Below are 24,037 nucleotides of genomic sequence, written 5' to 3'. Positions count from 1 at the left end.
GGTTTTACCAGACGCCTGGTCTGGGTCCCGCAAAGGGAACCTCATATTCGGCGCTCCCCTAATGAAGGGTGCCGGTCCCGTACCGGCACCCTTCATTACGGAAGCGCCACCCTTGTAATGAGGCCCCTAGTCTTGACCGCCCGCCTAGCTACCTTCATTGATCTGGCTTGTCCAGAAGGTTCCCCTGTTCCACTGAACTAGGGTGGCCTCCTGAACTTCTGCCCACCAGGTCAGAGTTTAGAAATCCATCTCAACAGCTACTGACACGGTATTGTGATTAATGTGGTTTTTTAGCTGTCTTTTTAGGTGTATAAACAGTGGTAGCCCTGGCAGGGATTTTTCCGGGAGCAATCTATAATATTCTAGAACGGTTGTTTTAAATCAACCAGCAGATATCTGTAGGCCTTACTGGTCACGTCTTCAAAAGCCAGGTTTTGCACGATATAACAAATGCTTAGATTGCAGTGTTGGGAATATTGAGTAAAGGCTTTTTTCTAGCTCGCTGCTCTGCCCCCCCGGTCATCAAATCATCCACGATGATCATATTCACCATGCTCGATGGCAGTAAGCGATCATCGTTGAGACTGTCGGGCATACCCTCTACAAACCAAAGATGATTAAACTGTTGTTGCAAGCTGGTATAAAGACATTGCCAGCAGCTGTACAACCAAACAATATTATTGGGAACAAGGCTCATCACAGTGTGGGCCTGTTCTAGAAGGTTTCTGACAAAGTAACACTTACCGCAGCTTGAAGGCCCTGCCAGCGCACACGTGAACGGTTGTTGTAGCATGGTATCCATTATGCAGAATACTTGAAGGTTAACAAACCATATATAGTCGATGTGTTTACTCCCTGGCAGAGGGTTAACTCACCACCGCGGCAGCCTTTCAACCTTCTGGGGTTGCTAAAGCAAATGCTGCTGTTCCTCTGTATCTATATTCAGCATTTAAGTGCCCTGTGGAAACCTACAATTGAAATGCATGGCCTTCTCTATCTTACCTAGAAGCGGTGAATAAATACATGCCACAGTTTTGTATATCTTCTTCAACTATACCTCTTAAAGACTGTATAAAATCCATACACACGACATACCTTACCTCATTCGAGATATGGCGCACTATCCATGCCCCCTGCAAGACAATACTTCAAACTGTAGTAACCACAATAACCGCGTGTAGTGCCGGTTATTGGTGTTGATGTCATGACCTATAGCATGCCATGATTGTTGCCTTGATAGCGACAGTACCCCAGATGCATTACCCAAGATAATAAAACCATGGGCACTGTTGCAGGCCCTTGAACCGCTTGATAGGTCTCCTTTTGTCGAGACATTCCCGAAGCCCCTGTTGTTGATGTCCATTAAAGAACCAGAAAAGCCACTCTCTGGTGCGTAGGGGCCCCACCACCCATTGCTACATCTAAAGAACACATTTGTTGCGTAGGAGTCCCCATGATCCCTATGGCCCTTGCTGGGGGAAACAATCCAACCATGCTCTTTTTGCATCTGAAAAACAAATCCATTGCGTAGGAGTCCCATGATTCCTTTGACCATTGCTGGGGACCACAATCCATCAACGCCCCTTGCCACATCTGAAGAACAAATCCATTGCATAGGCGTCTCTATGATCCCTGTGACCCTTTCTGGGGGCTGCAGCCCATTACTGCCCCTTGCTGATGCAGCAAAAACATGTGATCTCATCCTCGGGCCCCGAAAACAGCTGGGGTATGTTGGAATAGATGTACAAATCTCCATGTTCACAGCGTCCAACGGTTGTCGGGGTCTGCAGTCTATTTCCTCAGCTCCTGCATGCTGAGCCATCCAGCTGTTGGAATACATTGGGCCTCATTACACGGATGGCGGTGAGGATTTACCGGTACCGGTAAAATACCAGTACCGGTAAATCCTTACCGCCTTACTACGAGGTCCCTTTGCGGTTTGGCGGATTTAACGCCTGCTTTTTGCAGGCGTTAAAAACCAACTCGCAAAGGGACCCAGGGAGCTAATTACGGTACCGCAATTTGCGGTACCGTAATTAGCGCCTCCCCATTCCCATTATGCCCTATGGGGCAAAAATGGGAATAGGGAAGGGCAATGGTGGAAGGGGGAATTACCGCCCCACCAACCTTGGAATGGGGCAGTAATTCCCCTTTCCGCCAAGGCGGTGCCGGTATATTACCGGCATGAACCATGGCGCTAATAGCGCCATGGTTCTCCGCCATCCGTGTAATGAGGCCCATTGTGTGTATAAAAAAAAGAATATAGAATGAGAATAGGACATCTCTTCCACATCCCCAATCACATGTTTCATAACATCTTAAGACCAGTGTAACACCCTGGCACTTGCCCTCTTAAATAATTTCAACAATTTAAGCAGTTTGTATGAAAGAATCTTGAGTACAGGGCTTCATCAACATGTGTGCTCTTTGACAAGCAACTCAAACCCCACAGTGCCTGGCCCGCCAAAATCAAAGTTCACAAAACCCAGCATCTTTCTTACACAGCAACCCCAAGGGTCTCTTATCGGGTCATAATCAGTTTGTGATTAATATTTTGCACACTTAAAATGTTTGATCAAGTTTATTTCCAAGGGGACTAAAACAATACATTGTGGGTGCGTCGGTCTGCCGATATGCAACCCCACAAAAAGACAATTTTGTTCCTTGCCTTTAAAGGATGTGACTTGAGCAAGTACAATTAGGGTTTAATCTGTGGAAGACTTTACATTTTACAATGTTTAAAGCACATTTTTTAAACATGCCCAGTATTTGAAGTCATGCGAGCGGTGCTGCCAACTGAAAAAGAGCTGCATTGCCTAGGAAGTGCGTATGTGTGTGCTTTTATGTTTGTTTGTGTGTGTGTGTGTGTGGACCCTCGCAAAGATTACATTTTGCTCTCAAAATGTAATCTCTGCAGGGTGCAAGGTTATAGACTTGGAAGGTCTGAATTTGCAAAGAGCCCCCATTATTTGAAATAACACCAACCCCCATTTTGTACACTTAGAGCAGCATAGGCTTAAATAATTTCACGGGATCACATACTTTGGGTAAATGGCGAAACCTGGATTTTAACTCATCAAAAAAGCCCACGTTCATTATCAATTTCTTCATAAGAGAGCCCCATTGGAAGGGGGGGCAATTAATATGTTTAATTGACAAAATTCATCAATGTAAATTGGAACAAATCTAGCCCAAAATAATCTCACATCACAGGCTTTCACACAGCATCAACGAGTGCATTGCTGCATTGCTGAAACACAGTACATACATCATAGCCTTTATAGAGACCAACCTCATATTTGTTCTTAAGCATGCTTTACCCATCGCAAATGAAAATGGTGAAAAAAAACTGTTGCCACCCAGCGCGGCTTAGCATTGGTATTAATAATAATATTGTTTGTAGATGAACCTTGCACCGTCTTTTAAAAAACCTTCAAAGCCTATGATCCTCTATATAGAGTCTTCCGTGGGCTGAACCATCGTCATGCGCAGCCCTGCTCAACTCCATTTAGGGAAAGGGTCGCCAGCTGTTCTAAACATGTACAACTTTACATACAAAAAACAGAAATGGCCTAACATCTAGAGTCTTATAGTCTTGTGTTGGAACTGTCTTTTATCTACATGTCAGACTAACAGCCATCCAGTTGTCCAACACAGCAATAGAATATATAAAACCCCTTACATTGAAACACAGTGCATGTTTAGTTTGAAAATAAAAATAAACAGCTCACCTTTTTCTCAGTGTCAATCTTCAAGCAGCTTCGTAAACACAGGGGCTTGTTTTCAATCAAAGTCCCTGAAGGGGTTCACAGTCCTCTGTCCCAGGTAGCCCTGAGCCAAAATAAATACAATTAGACACAGATAGCAAAGTTTCTCCACAGGGCTGAAATCAACTCCGATCAATTAGTGGCACAGCAGGAGACTCCAGCACAGGGGTTTGGCAGAACCTCAGCTCCAGGCTAAATCCACACAACTCCCAGCAATATTCATGCGGCAGTCAGAAGTGCCCCTTTTAAGCATTAATGGCCCCACCCCAGTGCTGTTTTCCTGGTCACGGATGCCCTTGTATCTACAATTTTCCCTACCCCCATGGTTTCCTATTTACTTTGCACAAACTGGGGTGCCTGTGTCCTTGCAGCAAAATCTAATTTTAGCTGTATTCTGTTGAGTTCAGCAGATCTAAATATAGAAGCCCTTACCAGACCACCCATGTACATCCTGTTGCTGGCGCAGCAAAAATCCAGAAATACTGGTGTGTCATCAGAATTCTTGGCATTCCACAGGCCCCCTGAGCAGTGTATTGTGTTATCTGTGCCTGCGCTTTGCAAAATCCTGAAACCCGCCCCACTGCAGTTCTGGCTTCATGTTTGCGTGTCCCCCACCAACATAGTCATTTATCTGCTGTATGCAACATATGTCACTGTAAACAGAATTTGGCTTTATGAAGGCTGTGGGAGACTGATATACCTCAGTCATTCTACAGGTTTCATGGGTGTGCATTGTGTTCCTTTAAAAGGAAACAAGTATTGCCAAAAGCCAATAGTTGGGGGTCTTTTGTATTGAAGCAGTGAATCATTCTTTGCGTATAAAGGGAATTCACATAGGATTATTTTGGCAGCCTCCCGCTCCCATGGTCTGTGGTTGGCATGCCGGCATACATTTATACTCTATATAAAATATATATCAAAGTGTTATGTTACTACTTGAAAAAACAAGCTCAACTCTTCAGGGCTATTTTTTGACACCATAGTGCCACAACGTCATCTATACTATATATAGACTTTATATCCAGTTCATATAATATTGATATACATTTTATATTAAAACGATATCAAACATTTTGGGAGGCGAGTACATTTTTTGGGGGATCATGAAATTAATTTTATATCAAACAAAATATTAATTTTTATATACATCTTATATGAAAAAATATATTCATGTTATATTGATTTTTATATAAATGGTATGTTAAAAATAGATTAATTTGTATATTAATAATATATAAATTGTATAATGTTTACATAATTTTATATTAAAAAATATATACATGTGATATTAATTTTTATATACATTTTAATAAAAAAGATATGAATACATTTTGATATCTCTTTTATATACATTTTATATTAACTTTATGTCAAATCGATATCAAAAGGATCAGGTTTTAGACTGGAAATGGTGGGCGGGACAAATGTTAAATTTAACATTGATGATTTTTTTACCCCTTTGTACTACTCGCTTGTGCACAACACTTAAATCAAGAACACCTTGGGGATTGGAAACCGGCCAGACTCCCCAACTTTTTTTTCTTATCAGACATAAAACACTGAATCCACCCCACAATCATCATTAATTACAGCCCAGAACATTAACAGCACTTCATCAAGATGGATAACAACACAGCTTGAACTCCACAGATTCAGTATGACCTGGCCTCCAGATAAGGGTTGTACTAGGCCTTTTTACACATGAAAATCTTGTAAATACGACAGCTTTATTATGTTCCTGCGTACATTTGTGCACAGGTTTAGTGCAGAGGGCAGTGCAAAGGTCAGTTTACTTGAGAGAAACCAGAATGCCTCCTTTGCTTTTTATCTACATGGATGCAATTACAAGCCATGGAGAAAAGCTTCTGAAAGAGAACTTTTTTTTCTGAAGCCTTTCAAATACAAAATCGCACACCGTAATAAAATGAATGGTTTCTTTCTGTTCCGCTTCTGCTGTGTTTGGTGTAGATACTCATGGAGCAAATAGAAGCACTGTGCATTTATATTTTCCAAACATTTTAGGATTGTGTCATTAATAAGATGGAAAACTAAGTTGCAATTGAGAATTCATTTTATGTAACAAATTATGTTTTTGCCCAGTGAAAGCAAAGCAGTATTGCCCAATTTTATTTTTCAGATTTCCTGTGCTGTGGACATAGTCATGAAGAGGCAGATAATTTTTACACTTATAATTTAATGTACACTCTAATTATATAAACAGTGTGTAAAATGATGAGTATGCACGGTCTAGTATACATACATTCAACCAGTCAATGGGGTACATTACTATAAATGGTCAGTGGCAGCATAGTCTTTGCTCAAGGGTGAGTGATTGGCATTACACAAATCACAGGTGATTTTGCAGCCTGACGCCTCCCAATATGCATGCACCAATAGCCATTTTTGAACCCACACTGTAGCTGAGGGAATTCTGTCTTTCTTTTATGTACAGATAGGGTGGATTGTCTCAGCCCACTCCCCAATTAGGCGGGCCATTTTGCAGCCTGATGCCCCCTTTGTAGCACTCTCTCTTGCTCCTAATCTGCAGCCAGTGATCATTCAGCAACAACTTTTGGCGTGAAAAGAGGACTGACTTCCTGTTTTCTCTTTATGTCTGCTTCTTGCTGAAGTGCTTCTGGGTTACTTTGGAAATTGGAGCACTTTCCTTATGGTGTACAGAGCAAAGGGCAGAAAGAGCAATGGGCAGAGAGAGCAAAGGGCTCTTATAAGTATAATTTCTCTATTTCATTATTTACCATCTGATAGCACCTGTTTGGCACTGGGTGCCACTAAAAAGCACCAAACAAAGCATATAAACAACATCCAAATCAAACTCCAACACAGATCTCCATTGAAACAGCTAATCAAATACACCTGTATCATGCTCAACATCTACTGTGCACCTGCGCACGTGCGCACACACACACACACACACATGCACACAAACACACACGCATGGCTGAAATCGCACCACACACCTATTATCCCTGACATGCTTCCCCCACACTACTCATCCACCACAGAGAGTGCCCACACAAACAAGGTAGTGGCATTGAGATCATGTATAAAGAGTAACTCACAGTTAGCAACCCCACACCCACACACTTCCTTTGAAGCACTCTCTAGCAACTGCTCCCCTCAATCACACCCACACAACACCCTTATTCACCTCATTTACCACCTCCCAACACACAATCCCATCTTCCAGATGGACTGGACTGACTTCACAACTTACATCCACAGCTCCACCTGCTTCAGCATCTGTTTGTTTGTTTGTTTATTTATTTGTAGCGTGCGCCAGACCCGCAGGTATCAGAGGGCGAAGGCAAGAATACTTTAAGCTTACAAGTTACAATTACAAGTTACATAGTTGCATAGTTACATACTTACTGATTATTGGTTACAGTATGATGAAAACAGTACAGCAAAGAATATATTTACAAGTGTATATATTTACAAATAGGCAGAATATAGCAGGGAAAGCAGGGTATTGATTAAGATATGAATCAGCTGATCAGAAGGGCTATATCTTATCGGTCAATTTCTTTGAGCTACTTTATGGTGTTTAATCTAAAGTGAAGGTATGATTGGTCAGACCTTAGAGTGGTAGGCAGGGAGTTCCACAATTGGGCGCTTTGACCGGGAAACTATTTCCTCCGGTAGTGGTCCTTTTGAATGGGGGCACAGCTTGGCAGTTGGTGTAGGCTGCTCTCTTCTTTTGAATCTATCTGTTAAGTATTTAGGGGCTAGGTTATTGATACATTTGAATGTTAGTGAGGCTGTTTCCAGTTTGATTTTGTCAGCTGTAGAGAGCCAGTCGGACTGTCTTCTGACTGATGATATATTTTCTGTTTTAGGGATTCCTAGGGCGGCTCTGGAATTATTTTGCAAAAGTTTGATTTTTTTGCGTGGTATGTTTGTTCAAACCCAGGTAGAGAGCATTGCAATAATCCAATTTGGATAGCACAGGTGCTCTTGCCAATGTGAGGCAGCTAATAGTGGAAAAGATATGGTTGGGCTCCTCTGATCAGCTTGCAGGTGTAGGAGGTGGCAGAAGCCATTGTGTTGACTTGCTCTGTCAAGGTAAGGCAGGAGTCGTGGTAAAAACCTAATGTTTTGACCTCGTTAGCTACTTTGATGGTATGGCCGCCTATAACAAAGGAAGGGTAGTCTTGGTTCAGTTTTTTGATGTTTTGTGCAGACCCCAGGATGATGAGTTCTGTTTTATCATCATTCAGGCATAGACCGTGACGAGCCATCCATGCCTGGATGATGAGGTATATCTTATTCACCCAGGCCAAATCCTGATTGTAGTCCCCCGAAAGTGGGATGAGAATCTGGGTGTCATCTGCAAAGTTAGTGTAGGTGACACCCAGAAGGTCCACATCATCAAACAGGGGCTTAGTGAAGATGTTATACATGGTGGGGGCGACACAGGGTCCTTGGGGTATGCCTCATGTGATAGGCACAGGGTCCGCAACTTCTGAGGTAGAGAAGACTCTCATCTTTCTTTCACTTAAGAGTGATTTAATCCATGATATGGCATGCGAGGAGACGTGTGCAGCTGAATCTAAGTGGGTACTTTGTGATCCACCAGGTCAAAGGCTGCTGGGAGATCTAGTAGGAGGAGCAAGGCAGTTTTTCCCTGGTCTCTAAGCTCATCAACCTGTGTTTTAAGCTCAATGAGGGCGGTTTCGGTACCATGCTGTGGTCTAAAAACTGATTGCCGGGTGCCTAGGAGTTGATGCAGCTCCAGGAATTTTTGGATCTGTAGGTAAGCCACTTTATCTAGAATCTTTAGCAGAAATGGCACTGTGCTGATAGGCCTATAGTTTGTGGGTATGGTAGGGTCTAGGGTTTGCTTCTTAAGGAGAGGGAGGACCCATGATTGCTTAAGATTACTTGGTATCGTACCTGAAGAAAATGAGGCATTAATAAGTTTGGATATAAATGGTGATAGATCTCTATCCACCTCTTTTATTAATTGTGCTGGGCAGATGTCACCTCGGCAGTTTGATGGTTTGAGCGAGAGTATTATTTTCTCAACCTCTATGATAGACACTTTAGTGAAGTTGAATCTTAGTTCAGGTTTTGAGGTGATGGGTGGTTTGCCCCTCTGATTAGTGTCAGAAGGTATATTTTTTGGTTTTTTTGTCCATTTTGAGTTGGAAGGTGGAAATTTTATCATTAAGCTCTTTCTGAATAATGGAGCACCATACTTTATTTTTGTCACAGTTATCTGGAACTGGGATAGGGTTCTCTAGGTCCTTTAGTATTGTGAATAACTCCATGGTGCCAGATTTTGCTTGCAATATTCTACTGTCAAAGCTTTCTTTTTTGGCTTTCCGTATTTCAGTTTTGTATATAGTAGAAGTGTTAATGAGGGCTGCTTTATTAGCCTGTGATTGTGTCAATTTCCAAGCTGATTCGTACCTACGTTTTTCATTCCTTAGTGACTTGAGGTAGGGCATGAACCAAGCATTTAGATGTGCTCTGGGCTTGCTGTTTTTCAGTTTCAGTGGGGAAATAGTATCCAGGGCGTTAGCCATGGCAGAGTTAAATTCGTTGACTAATGATGTTGGGTCTAGAGTGTCAGGTAGCGTGTTTAAGGTTGGGAGGATTAATGGTAGTATCATGTCAGTAGTTATGTTTTTTTTTGTTTCTTGTTGGCATAGGTGGCGCTGGCATATTGTCCTGAGGTTGGGTAGTTTTAGCGTTTATGGAGAATGCTATAAGAGCATGATCAGTCCAAACTTGTGGGCTGATATCGGTAATTGTTATATTACAATTGTGATCAGCTACCCAGTCAAGTATTCAACCTTTCTTGTGTGTAGGCTGTGATACTCTCTGGGTAAATCCAAGTTCTGTAAGGACATTTGCTATATTAGTTGCCTGCGGATCTGTGTGGTCATTGAAGCTAAGGTTCAAGTCATCTAATGATGTGATGAGTTCTTTAAGTTGTTTGAGAGGATCGTAGATATGTCCTCTTCGAATGAACCAATGGCGTCAGGTGGTCTTTAGATGAGGTGTATGTTAATGGATTGGGACAAGGATGTTAGGAGTTTGACTGTTAATGACTCACATGAGTTGGTATGCAGAGGTGTTTCTACTTTTATGGTTAGGTTATTTTTAGTGATAATGTCTATGCCACCTCCTCTAGATTTGGTTCTATCTTCTCTGAAGATGTTGTAGTTAGGGGGCACGGCCAGCATCAGGGCTGGGCCAGCCTCTTGGTGTAGCCAGATTTGGTTATAGCTAAGAAATCATAATTACCTATTTGGATGATCTCAGCAATTTCAGTTGCATGGGCTATTAATGACCTGGCATTAATAAGTGCCCCTTTGATGAGAGTATTCAGTTTAGGTGGCGAGGGATTGGTAAGTCTATTCTTTTTAGTTAGGTTGGTACGTAGTTTGCCATATTTAGTGGTCTTAAGGTTAAGGTTGATGTCAACCTTAGTAGCGGGGATGTTGTGTTTAGTGGTAGTCTTGTGACAGTTTCTACTGTTGCGGTCAACAGTAAGATGCCTGGCTAGTGGTTCGTATATTTTGGGTAATCTTGAGTGTAATTTAGCATTTCTACATGCGAAGTCACATGGAATGTAGGTTATTGTAAGGTTTGGACTGAGTGACTTTTCAGATGGTTGGTCAAAATCTAGAGTGGTCACATGTCGACTCATATCCCTATGCAGCATTGTGGTAGTCATATCTTGACGTGGGCGGCTAGTTAGCAGCTTTGAAGACCAAATAATGGATAGATAGAAGAGAGTGATGAGCATTCTGTCCTATGGGAGAGTAACTGTTTCTAGTGGTGAGTGGCAGTGCAGGCTAGAGAGTGCCTGGGCAAGTTTAGTTTGGCACGGTATCTGGCAATGTGATAGTAGGCAATATCTTGGCTAACTATGGTACGTTTGGTAGTTCACTAAGTTAACAACAAGCAATTAGCTGTAAGTGTCTAATAATGTGATAACTGCTCCTATCATAAGTACAATTCATGTTTATTGATTGGCAGACATTCAAAATCTAGTCGATAAATAAAAGGACTGTAGCGTAGGCTAGCTATGTTTTGCCTTTTTAGTGGGCAGGTATTCTTCAATCAGTTTCAGAATCTAGAATAAAGGCAATTCACGTTTAGACTACATTCTAAGGCATGCTAAAGTAGTAGTAAATTACATCAGTAGTTGCATTATAAATAGAGCTGCAAGGCAAGGGTACATGGAAGTTACAGTTGGTACAGTATACATGGGGTTACAGGATTTTGAACATGGTTCGATAGCCCTGTGGGACTTGCAGAAAGTTTATGGGCCTCATTACGACCCAGGCGGTAAGGGGTTTACGGCAGCGTAAACAGCGCGGACCCTTACCGCCTGATTCCGAGGTCCCTTAGCGCCATGGAGGATTTAATACCTGCTTTTAGCAAGTGTTAAAATCCATGGCGCTAAGGGACCTTGTTGTTAATTACGCCACCGTAATTTACGGTGGCGTAATTAACGCCTTCCCCACTCCCATTATGTCCTATGGGGCAAAAATGGGAATGGGGAAGGGTAAATGGGGATTGGGGATTTACCGTCCCGCCAACCTCGGAATGGGGCGGTAAGTCCGCCAACCACCATGGCGTAAACGTAGTTTACCCCATGGTGATGAAGGTACGACCCAGGCGGTAACTTACCGCCTGGGTCGTAATGAGGCCCTATGTTGGAGTTTGTACTTAGCGTGCACTTACCGGGTGCCAATATGGTGGCACGTGTAAAAAGCGGGTAGTACTCGAGAGCACCTAATTGTGTGGATGGAAGGGTGTGCACAGACCTAGGTATACATAAACAGTGCTAGTAATCAATAAAGTAAGTGATTGTACTTGTTTGATTTTATACTTTCACTTCATACCCTTGAAGTGAAAGTTTCTACCTTTGGGACTTGAACCCTGGTAGTTCCCATCCAGACACCGACCCCATACTAAGCATTCTCCTATATCCACTCACTACCTATGACCTCACACAACTCGTCACCTACCCCACTAACATAGCTGACAAACACCCTGGACTTTTTGATTTCAAACACAAATCAGGTTTCTGTGCAAAATCGATTCAGGGTCTCATGGTCTGACCTCTTTGAAGACCCATCCATGCTCACTCCTCCACACAACATCCCCCTACCTGTCACTCATCCCCCTATCCACCATTACAGACACAGCCTTAGTACCACTCATACCACCCCTTTCCCCCACACACTCACTCAGCCCCTATCCACCATTACAGACACATCCTTAGTACCACTCATACCACCCCTTTCCCCCACACACACCTCCCTCCAGTCTCCTCTACAATTACAACACCCTCATCACACCGGCACTTGACAAAATTACCCACTACCACTATAAATCATGGTTATACAGTTCCCTCCTCTCTATCATATAAAGTATACAAAATTCCTGTTTTACACCTCTGTAGTTTTAGCACTTTAAGCTACACACTAAAAGAAATTGTGAAGTAAGGTCACCTGGGTATAGAGATTGTTTGTCACAAACGTCCAGCTTGTTGTTATTCATGATATTAAGAACACGTGACGATGCACGTAGAAGCAAAGCCCTTTTTCATGTTAAGATAGTAGACATCATGGATATAAATTCATTTTTTAAAGGAGCCTTATGTGTTAGACACTTTGGGCCTCATCAGAGTTGTGTGCTAACCCTGGCGGTATTACCGCTGGGGCTATTAGCACTACCGCCAAACCCCCAGGTGCTATTATCGCCGGATCACGGGTTTGGTGGAACGGCAAGCCCCCATTCCCCATTGGGCCCATTCGGGAATTTCCCATTCCCCATTGGGCCCAATGGGGAAAGTTCGGCGCTATTACCGCTGGCGCTATTACCGCCGGAGGTAATTGTGCAGAAAATCAGCAAAATCGCAGCAGATTTGCTCCAGCTAAGATCTGAGGGTAAATCCGCCAAGCCCGTGATTTGGCGGACCCTTAAATGCAGCGGTAATAGAATTACTGCCGCATTGAAGGGTTACCGCCAAACTCATGATGAGGCAGTTTGTCTTGGAAGCAGGCATAGATTGTGTAGGTAACTGGAGCTTTGTTGAGTCTTTCAGTTGAAGCTGTCTTACGACAGCGCCAGTCGATACAAAATATGCACATAAGAAAGGTGCTGCTGATAAGAAAAGAATGTTTTACAAAGGTAATTGCAAATCCGTGCCACTCCATGGAATTAGCTTCTGGAGCTTCTTCAGTCGCTAACATGGTACAGTTTGGTAAACAAAGGGATAGAAATGTCTGTGCATTTTTTAAATTTCGTATAGGAGCTTATTTAAAAAAATGATTGTAATTGTCCAGAGGAGGCCGCTTACGTTTGCGCTTACGTGTAAACAAGTCTTCTCCGGGCAATTTTGTCATTTACACTGCAGAGTGCAAATGAGAAGAGTAAAGAGGCGGCGGATGACTGTTTACATGTCTCTATGTGTGTTCGCAGTGTAAATAGAGTACATTGGGCCTCATTACACGGACGGCGGTAAGGGTTAACGGTCACCGTTAATGGCAACGGTGACCGTTAACCCTTACCGCCGTACTACGAGGTCCCTTTGCGGGTTGGAGGAATTAACGCCTGCTTCTTGCAGGCGTTAAGTACCAACCCGCTAAGGGACCTCGGAGCTAATTACGGCACCGCAAAATTGCGGTGCCGTAATTAGCGCCTTCCCCATTCCCATAGAGCCCTATGGGGCAGAAATGGGAATGGGGAAGGGCAATGGCGGAAAGGGGATTTACCGCCCCTCCAACCTTGGAATGGGGCGGTAAATCCCCTTTCCGCCAAGGCGGTGCCGGTAATTTACCGGCATGGTCCAGGGTGCTAATAGCACCCTGGATTACCGCCTTCCGTGTAATGAGGCCCATTGTGTTTGCCGTGTATGCATGACAGGCAGCGTCTGCAATGATTTCCTATAGAAGCCGTCTGCTTCTTGCTGATGCAAAAAGCAGGCGGTTTCCATAGGGAATCATTGTTCTTATGTAAGCATGAAAATCTCACACTGGCGTAAAACGAACTTGTTTTGAAGATGGAGGGGAAACGGCAGGCAGAAACGTAACTCCCGTTCGGCCCTGCCCTCTGCCTTAAAAAATAATTCAGAAACTTCTGTAGCGTGAATGGAGGCGTGCATCACATGAGCGTAATTTTAAGGGGGTCAAGGATGATTATTCCCCCTCAACTTTCGTGGCACACCATTTTGTCCCCCTCATTTGGGAGAGGCCCCTTTCCTTTGGGTGTCATGACCCCCCCCCCAACATTATCTGCAAAGTTACTCCACTGGGCGAGAAGACGGGAATAACACCATTACGCCTGTCTTTAGTGCCTCCCTTTCCGCTCCAGGGACTTGGACAGTGGGGGTCATTTCGAGTTTGGAGGCAGCCATGGTGCTGTTAGCACCATGGCTGCCTCCAAACTCGGGTCCGTGGTGTCAGAATGGGGATTTACCGGGACATTCCGATCTATGCGCACCCGGTAAGTCCCCATTTCGATAACCATTCCCCGTTTGAGCCCCCATAGGGCCTAATTGGAATGAGGAAAGAGCTAATAACGGGCCCGCAAATTGCGGCCCTGTTATTAGTTCCATGGGGCCTCATTACGAGGTTGGAGGCAGCCATGGAGCTATTAGCTCCATGGCTGCCTCCAAAACTCTTCCTACTCCGCCCTGGTGAATGGAGCAATTACCGGTCCATTCTGAGGTCGGAGGGACCGGTAATTCCCCATTCACCAGGGCCATTCCCCATTCCCATTTGAGCCCCCATAGGGCTCAATGGGAAGGCGCAAATAACGGTACCGCAAATTGCGGTACCGTTATTAGCTCTAGAGTCCCTTTGCGGGTCCCGTCCTTAACGCCTGCAAAAACCAGGTGTTAAGGAAGGACCTGCAAAGGGAACTCATAGTGGGGACGTAAGGGATTGCCGGCACCGGTGCCCTTACCGGTGCCGGTAATCCCTTACCTCCCACCTCGTAATGAGGCCCATGCTCCCTTAACGGGTCCCGCTAAGGCCGGCTGGTAAAACTAGCTGGCCCTGGTGGGACCCACTAAGGGACCTCGTAATAGGGCGGTAGGGGGTTAACGGCACCGGCATCCTTACCGGTGCTGTTAACCGCTTACCACCAGGGTCGGAATGGCCCCCATTGAGCTCCCTGGTGTTTGAGGGTGACGAAAGGACAGAGCAGCCTGGGGTTATGATTTAATCCATCAATTCAGGGAGACAGAAAGGTTAGAAATGCTTGTGGTGGTTATTTATTCCCTGATGCGGTACAGAGATAAGAAGTTGATAGAAGTATATGTTCCGCATTTTGATATCAATAGCAGAAATGCCTGTGTATGTGCTTCATTCCAGAAGGCAATGCAGTGTGATAGAAATTTCCTGTGGGTATGATTTATTTCCTATGGAGATTCAGTGTGATGGGAGTGACAGAAATGCCTGTCGGTGAGCTGTATTCCAGAAGGTAATTCAGTGTGAGATGAGTGTCAGAAAAGCATGTGGATGACCGGTATTCCATGAGGTGATCAGTGTACTAGACATGATAGAAAGGCCCAGTGCTTTAAGTGGGCCGGGGCCTGCCGGGGCCGGGCCCCGGCAGTCTCCAAAAAGTGAGGCTGAGCCGGGGCCCTGCCGGGGCCCTCCAGCCCCACCACACCATGGCAGGACGCATTATCCCGCCGCGGCCGCAGCCGCAACGAGAGATGCGCCCGCCAGTTAAACGTCAGGCAAGCTGACAGAAGTGCCAGCCAGCCACAGCGTCGCTGTGACTGGCTGGCACTTCCGTCAGTCTCTGTAACTTTCTCTGATGACCCCTCATCTGAGGGGCCATCAGAGGAAGCTACAGTCCCTTAGTTCCCCTCGCCAGGTCACTGACCCTCAGCGAACCCGCGGGCTCCGTGATCTAATATGTAGATAAGATCACGGAGCCCGCGGGTTCGCAGAGAGTGAAAGACGCCTCGGGGTCAGTGCTCTGAGCAGAGATCACTGAGCCCGAGGCGCCTTTCTCCTTTGGCAAGGCTTTATAAAAGATGCCTTCAACTGTGTACGTTTAAGCCATCTTTTATACACGTAGAAATATTTCTATGTTTATAACAGATGGCTTGAATCGTACACAATTCAAAGCAACTTTTATAAAGCTTTGTCGACGGACAAAGCCACCTTGGGTTTTGTCCGTCCTCAACGCTTTATAAAAAATGCCTACGTTTCAAGACGTCTTTTATAAACATAGACATATGTTACAAATGTCTATGTTTATAAAAGGCAGCTTGAATAGTACACAAACCATAGTAAGGTAAGCACACAAGTGTGAGTAACTTACTATGGTGTGTGCACTTTCAAGCCACCTTTTATAAACATAGAAATATGTAACATTGCTATGAATATAAAAGAAGGCTTGCAAAATACACAAACCATAGTAGTACGCAAACAAATATATAAATGCTCAAATACATTTATATATTTGTTTGCGCACCTTACTATGATTTGTGCACTTTTAGGCCACGCCCCCAATGGAGGCCACGCCTCCAAACGAGGGCCCCCCCTCAATTTCTTACCCCACTTAAAGCACTGGAAAGGCCTGTGGATTCGGTGTGATATAAATGCCTTTGGGTGAGCTGTGAATAATAAGGCAATGCAGTGTGATAGAAGTGACAGAAAAGCATGTGTGTGAGCTTTATTTCATGTAGAGATTCAGTGTGATAATAGTGACATAAACGCCTGTGTTCGTGATAAGAGTGAAAGAAATGAAATAAGAAATGCATGTGTGTGAGCTGTTTTCTGTAAGGCAATTCAGTGTGACAGGAGTGATATAAATGGCTGTGCGTGAACTGCTTTACATCAGGCAATTCAGAGTGATGGGAGTGACAGAAAGGCCCGTGTGCGATCTTTATTTGATACAGTGATTCAGTTTGATATGCGTGGCAGAAATAAACGCCAGTGGCTCTGCTCTATTCCATGCAGTGAGAGAGCAGTGCCCCGGGAGAAGGATGCGGCTTCGTCGGCACTGTTTTTCCATGTGGGGGGCGGTGGGGTTGGGTTAATTCCGTGACAGAGTCTATTTCGGGTCCTAATCCCTCTTGGCGCGCTCTGATTGCGGGGATTTCCCACTTGATTGGCATGGTTTCTAACTTGGCTCGTGCGTGTCCCGTGCTGCATGTGTGGAGAACTGTTGGCGGTTGCAGGCGGCAGTAGGGGACTTCCCGCGCTCGCATGGGGCGGTAGGCAGATGTCATTGAACACAAAGATCTTTTGCTTTTTCTGGCCTGCAGTCCTGGCTCCTCCACCCACACAGCCCGTGTGTGTGCCTGGCATCACATTTCCCAACTGAATTCCCAGCAGAGGCAGAAAAAATGCTTGGAACGGCAGAAGGATGGAGGGAAACTTGCCGCTGTCATGTTAAACTTTTGAAGCCTGCAGCTGCGGGTTGTCAATGGCCCTTTTGTCTGTTCTCGCCCTGTACACCCATGCCAATTGTATGTGGCCTTAGTTAATCTGTTTTTGGTATGGTGACCAGATTTTGAAAGTCAAAAAAGTGGGGCAGGGCAACTAACATAAAAGTAGGACTAGTTGGTGAAAGTGGCTGTAAAGGCAATACACTTCAGTAGCCATTGGAACAGAAGGGGGTTTGAGTGTTACTGTTCAAATAAACACATAATATAAATGATTTATCACAAACTAACATCTTAAGTTGTACAATGCAAGACCTATTACCAAAACCTGGACCAATGCCATTTCCCTGGCGGTAGCCGTGGTGGGAAAAACGGCACGGCTGCCGCTGGAATCGTTTTTTTTTTCTGGCGCCTGGCAATGGGGAATTACCAGGGCATTACAGCCCCGGCAGTCCCGGTAATTACCCTTTGCCAGGCGCTGGAAAAAATTACTCCCAATTCCCATTCGAGTCCCATAGGACTCAATGGGAATGGGGAGCATGGAAGCACCGGCACCGTGTGCAACAGTGCCGGTGCTTCCAGGTAAGTCTGCGATTGGGTGCCGTCCCGCCCACCAGGTCAGTCATGGCGGGAGGGACGGCACCCGCCCGCAGGACCCACAGTATGCCGGTCCCGTAACAACGGTACCGGTAGCTTACCGGCACCGTTGTTACCAGACCGGCATACTCTTAATGAGGTCCATAATCTTGAGAAAGGGGGACAGAGCAACAACTTCCAGGGACATCTGGTCACCCTAGTTTTTGGGAACATCTTTTGCACTCCAAGCTGTCTGTCTCCTCATGGCCTGCACCCCCCCCTGGAGCCTACGAATGATGCGTCTTCACCAGCGGTGGCAATGGTTCAGCAGCGCAACAAAACCTACATTTCAGGGGAGGCTAATCCTTCCAATGTTGGGAGAGAGAGGTGCAAACTTCAGAGGCAGTGGGGGAGAGGCAAAGGTATTTGTTTGGGGGCATGCTTTACGCATTCTAATGAGACTATTCTATCTAGTGCAGCTTCAATTTTACAAGCCGTTAACTCTCTCTGTTAAGTCTGAAGGCACCCACTTAAGGACTGCTTTGCAAATTTTGCGGTCTTCTGTCCCCTCTCTACCCTTCCAATCGCTACTCTGGCATGCAAGTACTAACTCCATATCACAATTTCAATTGCCTAAAAATGTATGCATGTGAATGCAGGTGCTAACAATGACATGCTTTACTTTAGTAATTTCCAGGCCTTTGTTAACAGCTAGGTAGAGTCAACATTGCCCAAAATGTCAAGTTGGTGCAGCAGTGGTGGACGGGATGGGGGGTGGCTGAAGCCTAGTCAGCTCAATGGTGTTGTGTCCCTGCAATGGTTGCCTAATCCAAGGGAAAGCCGTAAGACTGGAAGTGTTTTTGTGCGGGGGAGTGGCATGAGAGGTGTCTTGGATGACAAGTATGACATGACAGTAATGACAGTAATGACAGTAACAGGAATGAGGAGACTGAAACAAGGATATGAGGTGGAAAAACTTTGGCCACAAGCTTTATTTTAGTACCAGCCATGGTGCAAAAGAAAACCAACCATAATATCATCATAAAGAGAATAACAATAGTATATTTTGGGGACAGAAGGATCAGGTGAGCGGGTGGCCCTACTCCCAATTAGGGCCCGCTCGAGGCTGATCCCTGCCGCCCTTCATATGAATGCTTGTGACATTTGTTGGACCCAGCGTGTGAGCTGTGTCTTGCTCAGAACATGCTTGTCTTTTGCAGCAGGTTTTCCCTGCTTTCGCTTGTCTTCCCCGTGTGAGGTGGGGAGGTATGCGCTTATGTGCTTTTCATTTGCATCCAACCTGACCAGGTTTAGTACTTGCACCCTCGCCTGCTCACAGGGTGATTTTCAGTGATCTTATGACCCTTGATTTGCTTTTCTCTGAAAAAACAACCCCCCTCTGTGATTTCTTGCATTTGAGAATCCTCAGAGTGGGTTCTTTGAGCCATTTGAGTTTTTTGATCATGTATTTTGTAGTTTTCCATGGAGTTGTTTTAGCCTTTTGGTGTAACCTTTTGGAGAAGAATTTGGCATTTTTCTACTCACGTGATCCTCTCGGGTTTGTGAAGCTCCAAAGCTCCAACGCTCTGTTGTGGGATTGTTATTTCTTCAGGGGTGGGTTCTAGGAGCCTTACTAGGGTCTTCCCTGCTCCTGATCCACTTGTGCTATGAGACCCCTTTGCGCTTTTGACTGGTTATTTTTCAGCCGGGGTGGGTTCTAGAGCCTTATTAGGATTGTTCCCTGCTCCCGATTCACTTGTTGTGAGACCCCCTCAGTGCTTGTGTTGTACTATTTTGCCTCTGGGGGTGGGTTCTACGAGCCTTACTGGGAACTTCCCCTGCTCATGATCCACTTGGGTTTGGGCCCCCCGTGCGCTTATCTTGGATAGTTTATGCATGGGGGTGGGTTCCGGAGCCTTACTAGGAACTTACCCTGCTCCTGATCCACTCACGGTAGGAACCCCCTGTACATGCGTGGAGGTGGGTTTTTGAGACTTACTAGTACATTTTTCTGCTCAAGATCCTCACTCCTTTTATGTTTTGTAAGACCCCTAGAGCGCTACCCTGTATTGATATTTAGCTGTAGTGGGTTCCTTGAGTCTTACTAAGAAATCCTTCCGGCTTGTGATCCACTTATGTTTTGAACGAAAAAAAACCTGTAGGCGCTTCACTTGTTTAGCTTCCCTCTAGGGAGGGTTCTTGGAGCCTAACTGATTTCCTCTCTGCTCCTGACCAATTCTTTGCAGGTCCCCTCTGAGGTTTTAATTGCCCTGTTATCCTAGGCAGTGGCTTCTGTGCACCTGGGTCTTACATGACTGAGTATTTAAAAAAAAAAGAAAAAACTGGTGTATTTTAAAGCCCTTCCTGGCATTGAGTTTTGTTTTCTAGCAAGGCGTTTTAGCCTCCCCTTGTGTTTGTGTCCGTTCTAGAATCTACCTGGCCCCCGCTAGTGGGGGTCTTTGAAGCTATTTGGAGTGTGGGAGGGAAGTATTTTTTCTTCGTGCAGCAGTCCTTGCTGCTGTCGCCGTCCGATGGAGGGGGGAAAGAATGAGAGGGGTTACCTTGCCCCCCGCATGATAAAGGTACATTTTTGCCTGGGGGTAAGGCGGCCCCACTCTGATCTTCAAAGGCACCAGCTCTGCATCCGCCTGGATGGGAAGGGGACCTTTGATGCGAGGTAACAGAGGGCAGGGACTACCTGTTGTCACCTGCCCCCGTCACCTCGCTTTTCCTGTAATGGCGTCCTGCAGTCTGGATCCCCTTTGTCTTGGGGACCCAGCTGCCCGCCCACCAGACTTGGCACAAACCTCCCACCTCCCATCTTATACCCCTGGGCCTCCCATCTAGGGGGGCCCAGGTTTATAAGCCTAAAAGTGTTTTTGTGTGGGGGAGTGGCATGCAGGTGACAGGTGTCATGGATGACAAGTATGACATGACAGTAATGACAGTAACAGAAATGAGATGACTTAAACAAGGATGTGAGATGGAAAACCTTGGCCACAAGCTTTATTTTAGTACCAGCCATGGTGCAAAAGAAAACCAACCATAACATCATCATAAAGAGAATAACAATAGCATATTTTGGGGACAGGTGAGCGGGGGGCCCTACTCTCAATTAGGGTCCGCTCGAGGCTGTTCCCCGCCGCCACCCTGAGGGGATGCTGACTGGCGGGCACCAGGTCCCCCCAAAATAGAAGACATAATTTATGTACAGCAACTGACAGCCAGGGTCCAGAAAATGTTCCTGGTGAAGACGTCCATGCCTTCAATGGACAGGTGGACACCGTCACTGCAGAACATGGCCTGGTTGTGCACCGAGATCCCATGTTTAATGAATTTGAGGCCTGAGGAAAGGCAGAAATTGGCCACTGCTTTATTCAGTTTGGAAATGCCCCACAATCCATGCCGTTTGAGACAGGACGTTGCCTGTGATCACAAGAGGGAAAGAGGAGTTGGGGAGACTATTAGATCAAGTCTTTCCTGATGTATCTTTCGTAAGACCCCGATTTCCAGCTCCCAACCCCCCTTATGGCTTTTTCTTTCAACCCCCCATCCAGGCAGAAGTGGCTGCTCCTATCCTAAAGGAGTGGGATCCAAACTCATTAGGATTCCACCCTATTGCTATTATAGTCTTTTTGAGTACAGACTTCACCTGAAATCTACTGAGGGCAGACCTATTTTTGTGTGTGAACAATTGCCTTCCCCCCGGCCGGGGTGTTTGCTCAGAAAAGCCCTTGTGGTGCAGATGGGGCAGTACTCTGCTTCCTCAATGCAGAAAAGGTTGATAATCCTCCCTTTTCCGAATTGGTCAGTTTTGGATCTATTGAGTTTTACTGCCATAGAGTCCTTCCCCAGGTGGATGTCGCCTACATCCAGCCCTTCCCCTGATCCTGTCTTTTTGGAGGCTATCTCGCCAATCCTGAAAGCCCCAAAGTAGTTGAGTGTGAAGGCTGCTCTAAATAGGGTGGTCTTGTAGGCATTGTTGCATACTGCAGGGAGGGTGTCACGCAGGATTTTTCATTTTGCAAAATTGAGGGGGTGCCTGGTGTCTGTTTTGACCCCTTCCAATTTGGACCAACCCTTGAGTGCATATCTGGTTAGCGCGCCGTGGGTGGGGTCGGGTGCCCCTGCTAATCTAGTGTGGTATGATACTGCTGCCAGATGGGATGAAGCCCATGCCTTCTTTTTGCTCTGTTTGAAAGCCCACTCCATAAAGTCATTGACATGGCTCTCCTGGATGTCCCTGATATTGGTGACTCTTGTGATGTTTCCAAAATCTGTCAAGCACTTGTTGTACATTTTGGCTGTTTTCTGTGCCAGCGCCTTTTTGGCCCGTTCCCCTAAGACCTCTTTAGGCTCACCTGTTGAAGTGTGGTGCCGGGAAGGGCACCCCCTTGCCCGGGTCCGGGGGGGCGGGGTAAAGCTGGAGGAGGGAATCTCATGGGAGAGCTGTGACTGGATGGCTGCCAGGGGTTGACCTGTTTATTTCCATGAAAATACGGTATGTGGAAGTGAAGCCCTGGTCAGGAATGCGCACAACTGGATTTTCATGAAATGAAATGAAGTAAAATTGTGGTTAAGCTGCTGTCGTGTAGGTAGTGAGATGATCCTCCACTATCACCTTGAAGTATATCAAATTATTGTGAATTACTATCTACACAGGCTGCGCTTGGTAACCAACGTAAAAGCACTAATATGGAAAATCTAAACATAAATGATGGGGAATTAATCACAGCGATATTCAACTGATTTATTAGTGACAAAGAACAAGGTTGTTTATTCCCAGGTAGAGTGTAACACATTAATTGTGTTAAATAAATCAAAACTTGGAAAAATTATACAGTGTATTTTTGTAAAAGGAAATACCAAGCGAAAGTCATACAATGTGTTGAGTACTTCAACAACCAAATCTTGAATATATCACATTGTTTGGAATAGGCTTGGTCAATACAACACCCACAATTTATATGCAATTGCGCAGCGTATTTGTTGAGTACTTCAACGACCAAAAACTTGAATAGATCACATTGTTTGAGAAAGGCTTATTCGCCAAATCACACACAATTTATATGCAATTGCGCAGCTTGTTTAACATTAAAGGAAAGTCAAGAATTTGCCAAAACATGCCAACACGTGTTTCAACCAAAGAGGTCGTCCTCAGGGCATACCAGTGTATTTTACCATTTGCATTAATCTGTAATTATTGAACCTTGGCTTAAATGTAAGGGCCCTCAGTATTGAGAAACAACCGGCCATTGAGCACATTAACTTCTTGGATCGTATGCCGATTACGGCCGAACTTAAAGGCAAGGTATGCTAAAAACGGGCGTTACACTTCAATTATACTGCACCAGCGGCACGTCAGTCGAGCGACAACTATTACTTGTTTGCAAGACCGACCCTGTCCAGTCAAGCATGTAGAAATCACCAAATTTCTCAACTACTGAAAGTAGAATCAAGTATTAGGAAACCTCAATTACATAAACAAGCTGCGCAATTGCATATAAATTGTGTGTGATTTGGCGAATAAGCCTTTCTCAAACAATGTGATCTATTCAAGTTTTTGGTCGTTGAAGTACTCAACAAATACGCTGCGCAATTGCATATAAATTGTGGGTGTTGTATTGACCAAGCCTATTCCAAACAATGTGATATATTCAAGATTTGGTTGTTGAAGTACTCAACACATTGTATGACTTTCGCTTGGTATTTCCTTTTACAAAAATACACTGTATAATTTTTCCAAGTTTTGATTTATTTAACACAATTAATGTGTTACACTCTACCTGGGAATAAACAACCTTGTTCTTTGTCACTAATAAATCAGTTGAATATCGCTGTGATTAATTCCCCATCATTTATGTTTAAATTTTCCATATTAGTGCTTTTACGTTGGTTACCAAGCGCAGCCTGTGTAGATAGTAATTCACAATAATTTGATATACTGTTTATTTCCATGACAGCCCAAACCTCCTCTGAAACTGCTGTCCTCATGGCTTCTGCCTGTGGATTTAGTGCTCTGAAAGTGGAGAAATGAAAACGGGACAGAGCGTCAGCGGCCTTGTTATCTTTGCCTGCAATGTGCCGTCCAATTATTACAATGTTGTGTTTCAGGCTGACCTTTGTCATTTCTCTCAACACTTTTAGTACCAGAGGGCAGGATGCAGAGCCCTTATTTAAAACGTGTTCGACAGCCATGTTGTCTGACCATGTGACAAGTTCTCTCTGCCAACAGGTCCCCCCATAAATAGAATGCCAGCCATATGGGGAATATCTCTAGCAGCGTGATGTTCCTGGT

The 24,037-nt window shown here is 45.0% G+C and overlaps 1 long non-coding RNA gene across 1 annotated transcript in view; it reads right to left on the bottom strand.

Annotated features, from left to right (window-relative positions):
• Positions 1 to 24,037, bottom strand: part of LOC138566682 (uncharacterized) — a 325,469-nt gene that overhangs the window by 220,261 nt on the left and 81,171 nt on the right. Inside the window, exon 2 of the long non-coding RNA XR_011301991.1 lies at positions 3,732 to 3,831. This is a non-coding gene — a long non-coding RNA (uncharacterized lncRNA). The remainder of the gene's footprint in view (positions 1 to 3,731; positions 3,832 to 24,037) is intronic.

The sequence above is a fragment of the Ambystoma mexicanum genome, chromosome 2p (genome assembly GCF_040938575.1).
Source record: "Ambystoma mexicanum isolate Mex_15411 chromosome 2p, UKY_AmexF1_1, whole genome shotgun sequence".
NCBI lineage: Eukaryota > Metazoa > Chordata > Amphibia > Caudata > Ambystomatidae > Ambystoma > Ambystoma mexicanum.
Note: the sequence above shows the minus strand (reverse complement) of the source record. Positions and strands in the feature narration are given on the sequence as shown.